The sequence below is a fragment of the Typopeltis vanoorti genome, chromosome 7 (genome assembly GCF_054136105.1).
Source record: "Typopeltis vanoorti isolate ZY-2024b chromosome 7, IOZ_Tvanoo_1.0, whole genome shotgun sequence".
In the NCBI taxonomy this organism is placed as follows: Eukaryota; Metazoa; Arthropoda; class Arachnida; order Uropygi; family Thelyphonidae; genus Typopeltis; species Typopeltis vanoorti.
The window spans coordinates 151,466,408-151,475,436 of NC_143555.1; the positions used below are offsets into that span (position 1 = coordinate 151,466,408).

Here is a 9,029-nt window from a genome sequence, read left to right on the forward strand (position 1 = left end):
ATGAAAATAAAGCGTAGGCCAGAATTATATTTTATGTTAAGTCAGAGTATCAGAAGTTGGCTCTGCAAGATCAGGATAACCAAAAACGTTCTATAGTTATAAATTGGAAAGATAAACTCTGCTGCTACTAAATGCGGATGAAAGCCGGCAAGGTTGGTCGATTGGTAGAGTCTCTGCTACTAATGACTCAGTTAAGTAAGTTTGAGCGCGGTTAGTAGTTGGAAGGAGACCAATCGTTCGATGCTGTTGGCACACTCTCCCTCGATGAGTCTTTGGACTCACAGGAGGTGTCAAATAATAATAATAATAATAATAAAATGGTAGGTGGTAACTGTAAGAGAGATTGCTCGACTAAGTGCCCATTTTGTTATCAGCTGTTAACCTAGTGCATGCAACATGGAGCTCAATACTTCTATGCTGAATGACGGAACTCGGGTGTATGAACAGGGCAGTTATAACTCGCTAAGAAACTAAGGCCTAGCAGCGACAAGTTTGAATCCCCCCCCCCCCCCACCCCCCCCCCCCCCCACCCCCCCCCCCCCCCACCCCCCCCCCCCCCCACCCCCCCCCCCCCCCACCCCCCCCCCCCCCCACCCCCCCCCCCCCCCACCCCCCCCCCCCCCCACCCCCCCCCCCCCCCACCCCCCCCCCCCCCCACCCCCCCCCCCCCCCACCCCCCCCCCCCCCCACCCCCCCCCCCCCCCACCCCCCCCCCCCCCCACCCCCCCCCCCCCCCACCCCCCCCCCCCCCCACCCCCCCCCCCCCCCACCCCCCCCCCCCCCCACCCCCCCCCCCCCCCACCCCCCCCCCCCCCCACCCCCCCCCCCCCCCACCCCCCCCCCCCCCCACCCCCCCCCCCCCCCACCCCCCCCCCCCCCCACCCCCCCCCCCCCCCACCCCCCCCCCCCCCCACCCCCCCCCCCCCCCACCCCCCCCCCCCCCCACCCCCCCCCCCCCCCACCCCCCCCCCCCCCCACCCCCCCCCCCCCCCACCCCATTATAAGGACTATTTAGTCTAATCTAAGGTCTACCAGGGTATAGAGTCCTTTTTTTAGGACTTCCAGGGTAGTGGATGGCAATGGTGTAGTCAATTAAGTTTTAATTGCCGTTACCCAGCCATGACTAGAGCTTTTAGCTTAATAACACCCCATCCACACAGATTCTCTTCATTCAGATGACGGGATAAAGAGTCAAGGACTCAGTCCATCGCCCAGTTCTTTTATGAACTTCAGTCTAATCTAAGGAAGTTGTACTTGTGCTTACCTTTAATTTGTTTAGAAAATTATCCAAGGAAGAGGATTCTGTGTTGTAGTGTCATCGAATACCTATTTTGTCTAACTTTAAGGTAAGCAGCATTACAGCGAATAAAAAAAAATAATGGTGAAAGTATTTGATTTCATATTCGTCATCAAGGCATTTACGAAAACGTAACAAAACCAGAAAGGTCATTTTATGTACATTTTTATTGTTAATATTAATTTTAACAAACTCAGCTAAAGCAGTCTGGCTAACTGAAATCATAATTCAATCATTTCATGTGAGAAAAGTTAATACGCGAAAAAAAAATCGAATTAAATTCTAATTATGAAGTTGAAATAATACATATTAAGAAAGAATGAAGGTTCCGGTTGAAGCATTCGGAAATGTATTCGATCAGCCTCTGGATCTGCTGAACGGTGGAGTGGTCTTTTCTGAATCCAAATTGCTCATTTGGGATTATATGTAGTTGGTCGTTTGTGATTGAAGCCTAGTAAGAACTACTTTTTCTGCGATCTTTCCAAGGTTAGACATAAGACTGATAGGTCTGTGGTTTTCAGGAAGTTGAGCGTTTTTTTCCCATCTTTTTGATTGGTGTGACATCTGCTATTTTCCATGTTAAAGGGAAATACTGGAGTCTGAGGATGACATTAATTATGTTGACTAGATGTACAATGGCTTTTCTGGGGAGTAGTTTAATTATTTTGTTTGTAATTCCATCTGAGCATGGAGCTTTATTGTTGTTCAGGTGGGTTATTATGTTTATAACTTCTGTTGGAGAAGTAGGTGTGAGTGGTTCTAGGGCATCTTTTTGTTGTGTTATGGCCTGCCTAACTCGGCGGTGAATCTTGTAAATGAGATTGATGTTCAAATTTTCATATGAGGGGTTGCATTGACTTTCCAACTGTCGGCCAGAGCCTCTGCCTTTTCTTTATCAGTGTGAGCTGTTCCTTTCGAGGTTTGAATTGAGGGTAAAAGTTATCTTTTGGTGCAGAAGGTTCTCAGAAACTTCCATATGGAGTTGTCCTCAGGGTTTAATTTTGTTAGCTTAGATTCCCATTCTTGGTTTCGATGTTTTTGGAGGGCTTCACGTGCTTCCCTGTTTAATTTATTGAAATTTGCTTTATCTTGAGCGGCTCTTGTGTTATGATACCTCTTTCTGGTTTTGTTTTTCAGTCTAATTAAATGCATAATTTCCTCGGGGATCCGTCCACTAGGGTGAAAGACTGTAGTTTGGGTAATTGACTTTATTGCATTTTTGATTTGACTGGTAAAGTTGTTTGTAGCCATTTCTATCTCCTTTTTAGTGTGAATAGTAGGGTCTGGGCCAATGTGATCAGGTAGGATTCTGGAGAGTTTGTCCCAAGATATGAAAGAGTGAGGAGGGAAGAATTGTTCTTGTGTACCAAGTTGAAGCAGAATAGAGTTGTGATCTGATGAAAGTTCATTTATTGTTTCCAGCTGATATTGGTATCTGATGTTTTTGAGGACGACTATGTCAAGTACATCTGAACTTCCAGTTGAGCTGTGATGGGCGGGCTCTGTGGGTCCGGTTACAACAATAGAATGTTGCGTTGAGTAATGATTTAGAATTCGACCTTTGTAGTTGATTGCGGAGCTATGCCATGCTCCTCAATCAACTACAGTTGGGATGGAATTTTCCATCCCAACTACAGAGAGTTGGGATGGAATTTTCTTCTATTCATTGTTGAGGGCTGTCAGAATTGAGTGGGTACCTTGTAGTAATCTTTTCGTGCAGGACGGCGAAGGATTCGTCATACTGAATTCTTGTAGCATGGTAGCTAGTGAGGCAGTTAGTACTGATGTTAGATTTCAGCCTATATATGGTCATGAGATGGAGTAGCCTTTGTTCGTGCTGCCTCTGCATAAGTTTTAGGCATTTGTTTCCTTTCTTGAGTTGTCGGGCTAGAGAGAGTTTGGACTGGGGTGTGACTAGCACGGCTGTCTTGAGCATCGCTGAATTGTGTTGGAAGGGTAGTTTTTCGTAACCCTCGGTTATTTGGGTGTGGGTGTGTATGCATCCCTTGTAGCTTGTGGGGTGAGGTCCTCCACAATTGACGCATTTAGCTGGAGTGGATCTTGGTTTTGTACACATGACCGTCTGGTGGCCCTCGCCACATTTTATGGCCAAACCTTTGGCCCAGCTGATGACTTCTTCCTTAGTGGTTCAGTAAAAATTCTGAGGCCACATATCGTTGTTAATTCATAAATCTCTTTCTGTGTCTTATCAATTTCTACGAGTATCAGTGGCTTTGGCCATTTATCTGCCCTGAGCATCCTGCTCACTTTCACTGGTGTTAGGTTCCAACTCATAAGATCAGTGGTGACTTCTTCACAGATGATACCCTCGGTCACTCTGCAAAGCACAACCTTGAGATTTTTCTCACTGGGTAAAGCAAAAGTATGATATGGAAGACTCTTGTTATCCTTTAATCCTGTCAGCTGTCTGTAGTCAGTGACTGAGGCTGGTTGTATTTTGACTCCTTCATCTTGATTTTTTGCCCAGGAATATGCAATTTTGTGTTCCCTAAGGGCTGTTGTGACAGTGGTCCATTTGTCCTTGTCCCTAAGTATTACTGGTGAAACCTTTTCGTTGTTCCTCAGGACTTCTAATGTTGGTGTGTCTTCATCCATCTGGTCTTCTACGGTTCTTCTTCTTTTCTTAGAGTGCTCCCCTTGAGAGATGTTTTGACAGGGGGATTTTGGTGACAGAGCAGCAATGAGATCCTCTTGTGAGATCTTATTCTCCTCCTCCTCTCCATCCTGATCATTAGAGTGAATATACTCTTTTATAAATCCTGTCCAGTCAGTTTCTAATTTGCTTATTATGAGTTTGAGTACCTCTAGAGACTGCTCCTTGTTAAGGATCTAGGTGTGATCTTTGATGTTGTCCATCTCAAAATAGCGATTTCCTGCCAGCTGAAATGGGTTAAAAGCAGTATAATAATCCCGCAGGGCTGGGGTTCTGCCAGCAAAGTATCCTGTAGACCTAGACAGACTACTAGCAATGTATAATCCCGCAGGGCTTGAAGCCTGCCAGCAGATGTCCTGTAGACTGAGTTGGTCTACTAGCAAAGTCTTCTTAGAACCTAATAATTTGCAAAAAGGAGTATCAATATCTCACTTGGCCACAGTTAGAAACCTACCTCCCTTTAAAACCTTAATACCATCACCACTGGTCCTCATTGCGGGTGGGGCCTGCCGGCCATTAGACCTCTTGCACATTTCGTGCAGAGGGGGAGACAGTAGGAATCACACTGTGTTAGCACTAGTTGAATGTGAGATTACTGAGAAACCTTGTATGCAATGTAATCAGGCTCAGTCTAAAGTAACACGTCCGTTCTCATCAAAATCCTCACAAATTCAATTCATATTTTCAATCGTATACATGATGACAAGATATATAAGACATCTCGAACGATATTGGGTTGCTATTATGCTAAACTAGAGGATTTGGATTTGGCTAATTTTCAAAGAAAGAGAGGGAGAGAGAGAGAGAAGGAGAGAGAGAGATTCATTCTTGAATTATAAATCAACGCCTTTAAGTTTTGGAATTTACTGCTGATGCAGTTATCACCATTTAGTATTCTTTTTAAATTTATTGAGATAAATTTTGACCATTAGTTATAGAAACATCCGTTTAATGTGAAAAATGGGTTTTTCACATTAGCTAATTTAGCACAGTGGCGACGTCTTCCCAGTCGTTGGTGTCAACTCTCAAGTCTAGAAGGACTTTGCGATTTTTCCTATAATGTATTTATTTATAAATAAAATATATTACTTATATAAAATATATTGAAAAGTAATATTGCATTATCGAATATTTTATCAATTTCGGGATATTTTAATAATCTCTTGATATTTTAATAGAGTATAGAAAACACCATTTTATAATTATCTAAATAAGGTGTTACTTTAAATAAATCTCGCTATTGAACAGAGCATGTACTTGCTTCGGCAGTACATATACTAAAATTGGAACGATACAGAGAAGATTAGCATGGCCCCTGCGCAAGGATGACACGCAAAATCGTGAAGCGTTCCACATTTTTCGTATGTTTTGAATGACAAAAAATTTGCTTTTGATAGGAATCGGTATATTTACAATAATTCTAAAACATAGAAAATCAACAATTTAGATCAAAACTGGTTTAACATAAAACAATATAACCGGTCGATTCTAAAGTCATTGAAATCAAGATTTTTCTTCCACAAACTTTGTAAATACTCTTAGTCATGAAATTCGCTAGTGACGTCATTCAATAACCAAGGAAGTGTAAATGATAAGCCGTCTTTTTTGTTGCCTAGCTGTTATTTAGTTAATGATTGTGCTAAGGATACTTAAACACAAAATTAAACGTGGTTTAACAGCAGAAAAGGATAAGGGAAATTATATTGCAATGCAAGGAGGAATAGGAGAAAAAGTTCGCACTGAAAATGTTCCCCCCCCCCCCAGGAATACTGGTATTTTACGAAGGTGTTCAGGAAGTTATGCCTCGAATTACGATAGCCTCTTCTAAAGTTTCCTCTAGTTCATTCATATTGTTTCTTAACACTCGGGACGTCGCAGCGGTAATTTTGCAAAGAACGACGTGTTATATACGAGAGATACATTCATTACTAGAATGTGCTTAAATGCAATAAAACATAAAGAAAAACTGTGCAAATATAATGTAAAAATTAAGTGAATATTAAATCCAAAATTATTTCATAGCCGAATATAGAAACTAGAAGAGTTTCGTGTCGTTATATATATATATATATATATATATATATATATATATATATAAAGTTTCGGCGGATGAAAGCATTAGTACACTTATGGACAACTCGTAGTAAAGGTCGCGTAAGCTCCAGACACTTTCCTTAGTATTTTTCATAAACGTAACGAACATTTCTTAGAGGACATGTATGATAAATATTGAATCCAACATTATTTCATAGCAGAATATAGAAATTACAAGAGTTTCGTGCCGAATACATAGAAACTAAAAGTTTCGGAGGAAACAAGCATAGTAGTATTTTACGGTCAACTCCTAGTAAAGGTGGTGCAAGCTACAGATTCACTTTCCTTAGTATTTTCCATAATGAAAAACACATCTCCTTGAGCAGTGCTTCCCTAACTTATAAATGCCAAGGTCCCCTTTGAAAAATTAAAATATTTCACGGACCTCCCCATCGAAAAAAAATCGTAATACAGACATATTATTATAATATTTACTGTATTTATTTTCAATAATATTTATATTCAAGATTTTGGTTTGTAACATTTTTTCTGTTACTTATCAATGCCTTTGAAATTAAACTTATATGAATAAGCATATATTTACTAATATTCATTAATCGCCGAAATACGCAAGAAGCAAAATTTGTGAACCAACATCAATGTGCGATTTTTTCCATTAAAATATAAAAATGAACAAAAAAGAAATAATAAATAAAAATTTTAAGATTAAAAAAAAATATCAATTGTGTCTTAAAACATTTTAACTTTGTTTTCATTATTTCACGGCCCCTTCAACCAAACTTACGGCTCCCCAAGGGGGACGCGGCCCAAAGTTTGGGAAGCGCTGTCCTAGAGGACATGTATGATAAATAAGACTTTGGCTCTCAATTTCAGTAATACATGATAGTTTATTTATTTTCAGTTACAATCTATAAATATTGAACAAAGAATAAAAAAACAACAACTAAACCATACTATACTGACATCGGAGATAGCGGTATCTCTCAGATAACATTTACTCTCAAATATCACAAATCTTGTGATATTTGGTTTAACACATCTTATGTGTTAAACCAAATTGACCAGAAATCAGTGCGGAATATCACTCGTAACATATATGAATGCACAACTACTCATGACGTCCAAGCAAATATTTATATTCTTACCCAATTAATATTAATCATATTAATAATATTTATATTTTTACATTAATATCTCTCGGATATGCCACTCCTCATATTCCTGTGGAATTTTTACCACTACGCGTTCCCGAAGCATAACACCTAAATTTATTTATGATTAATATAATCTAATCATCGAGATGATAGAATTACACTCATCTCATCTTACCGGAAAATTATCATAACGTCGATGAACATATAATAATCTAATCATCGAGATGAGAGAATTACACTCATCTCATCTTACCGGAAAATTATCATAACGTCGATGAACAGTGCCCACAATTAATTGTGAGCTTATTATATAATGTTATTCTACGATACAAAATGGTGGAAAAATATTATTTAAATTATTTTATTCATACTAAAAGAACCTTCAAATTATTTTAAACTACTTGAAAGTAAATATTTCTTCCAGATTTATTGATAATATTAATATTAAAATGTTTAGTAAATAAAGGAAGACAGATAATAAAGTACCAGCAGTCACAATCGACTATTAGATGGAATTCTACATCTTATTTAGGAGAATTTCTAACCAATGGATATTATCGTTAAAGATACAAGACAGTACAGTACTTGGTTTTTATCCTTTTTTTTTTTTTCAAGTAAACAAACAAGCAAGCAATCCAAATTTGCACCTGAAGAATTTTCAGGTCTCAGGCAACACCTGGTAAAGGCGGCATTAGCTCTGATCTCTTGCCTAAGTATCCCATAATAAAAAGCACATATCACCGTTGGAACGTCGCATTGGTTGACTAGATTTTAACAGTTGGAATCGTTATTAAACTTTATTTTTTATATGAATCGGATACGAACTGCTTGTAGTCACAGACAAAATTACTTGAAAAATAAATTAGAATCATTTTTAGTTATTATGAAGACTTAAAGGGGTTCAAAATATTGCAGAGTTATATGTATGCTGGCCTACTTGACCTAGGGGATAATGCGCTTTCAAACCAATAGATCATGAGTTCGAATTCACAATGGCTTTTACATGGGTGTATTATTAGGTCGGAGATGAATTTTTTTTTTTTTTTTTTTTTTTTTTTGTCCGGCAGGAAACCAGACACGGCTTATGAGGCCTCGTGCAGAGAGTTGAAAAAATTCTACATTTTCAGTCTCGAGAGTATTTCCAGAATAGGAATCAACCTAAACCTACAGTATTGAGTAAAAACGTTATTATTATTATTATTATTATTATTATTATTATTATTATTATTATTATTATTATTAATGAAATGGTTATTTAATCAAGACTGAGACGTTTTACGTCTAAAATTACGAATATAAAAATATGTATATAATATAAATAAATTAAATGAAAAATATAAATAAATAAGTAAATAAAAATAAGCTATCCATAGCAGAGTTATTTTGTACGCTTAATCCGTCTGCCTGGACAAACAGGACAGAATAAGTGTAACGATTGATTTATGCGAATTTGGTTTATTTCGAATTACTGAGGAAATCAATTCCTCAGTGTTGAGCAATTATTCTGTCATATAAGACATGAAATGTCCAAAACGAGATATTAGCATTTTGTATTTGTCGGTTATCTTTCTCAGTCCATAGACGGAATTAAAAGTACTCTATTATTATTATTATTATTATCATTATTATATTGCGGTTCATTTCTAAGCTTTGTCTGAATTGCATTCTACATTGATTTAGAGAACTCTCAGAGGATTCGTATTACTCCGAATAATGATGTGGATACACATACAGAATCGAATTAATCGTCCTTCAACACGGGTAAAATATAAGTAATTATCAGATATAATACAATCACATTGACAGACTCCAAAGTAACAGTGTCATTCAAGACGCTGCTTCCCATCTA

General features: G+C 38.7%; 1 non-coding gene across 1 annotated transcript; it reads left to right on the plus strand.

Annotated features, from left to right (window-relative positions):
* The first annotated feature begins 5,224 nt into the window (after positions 1-5,224).
* LOC150105204 (U6 spliceosomal RNA) lies at positions 5,225-5,331 on the plus strand. Its single transcript, XR_016548633.1, has one exon. It is a non-coding gene; the product is annotated as a U6 spliceosomal RNA (small nuclear RNA).
* Positions 5,332-9,029: the final 3,698 nt, after the last annotated feature.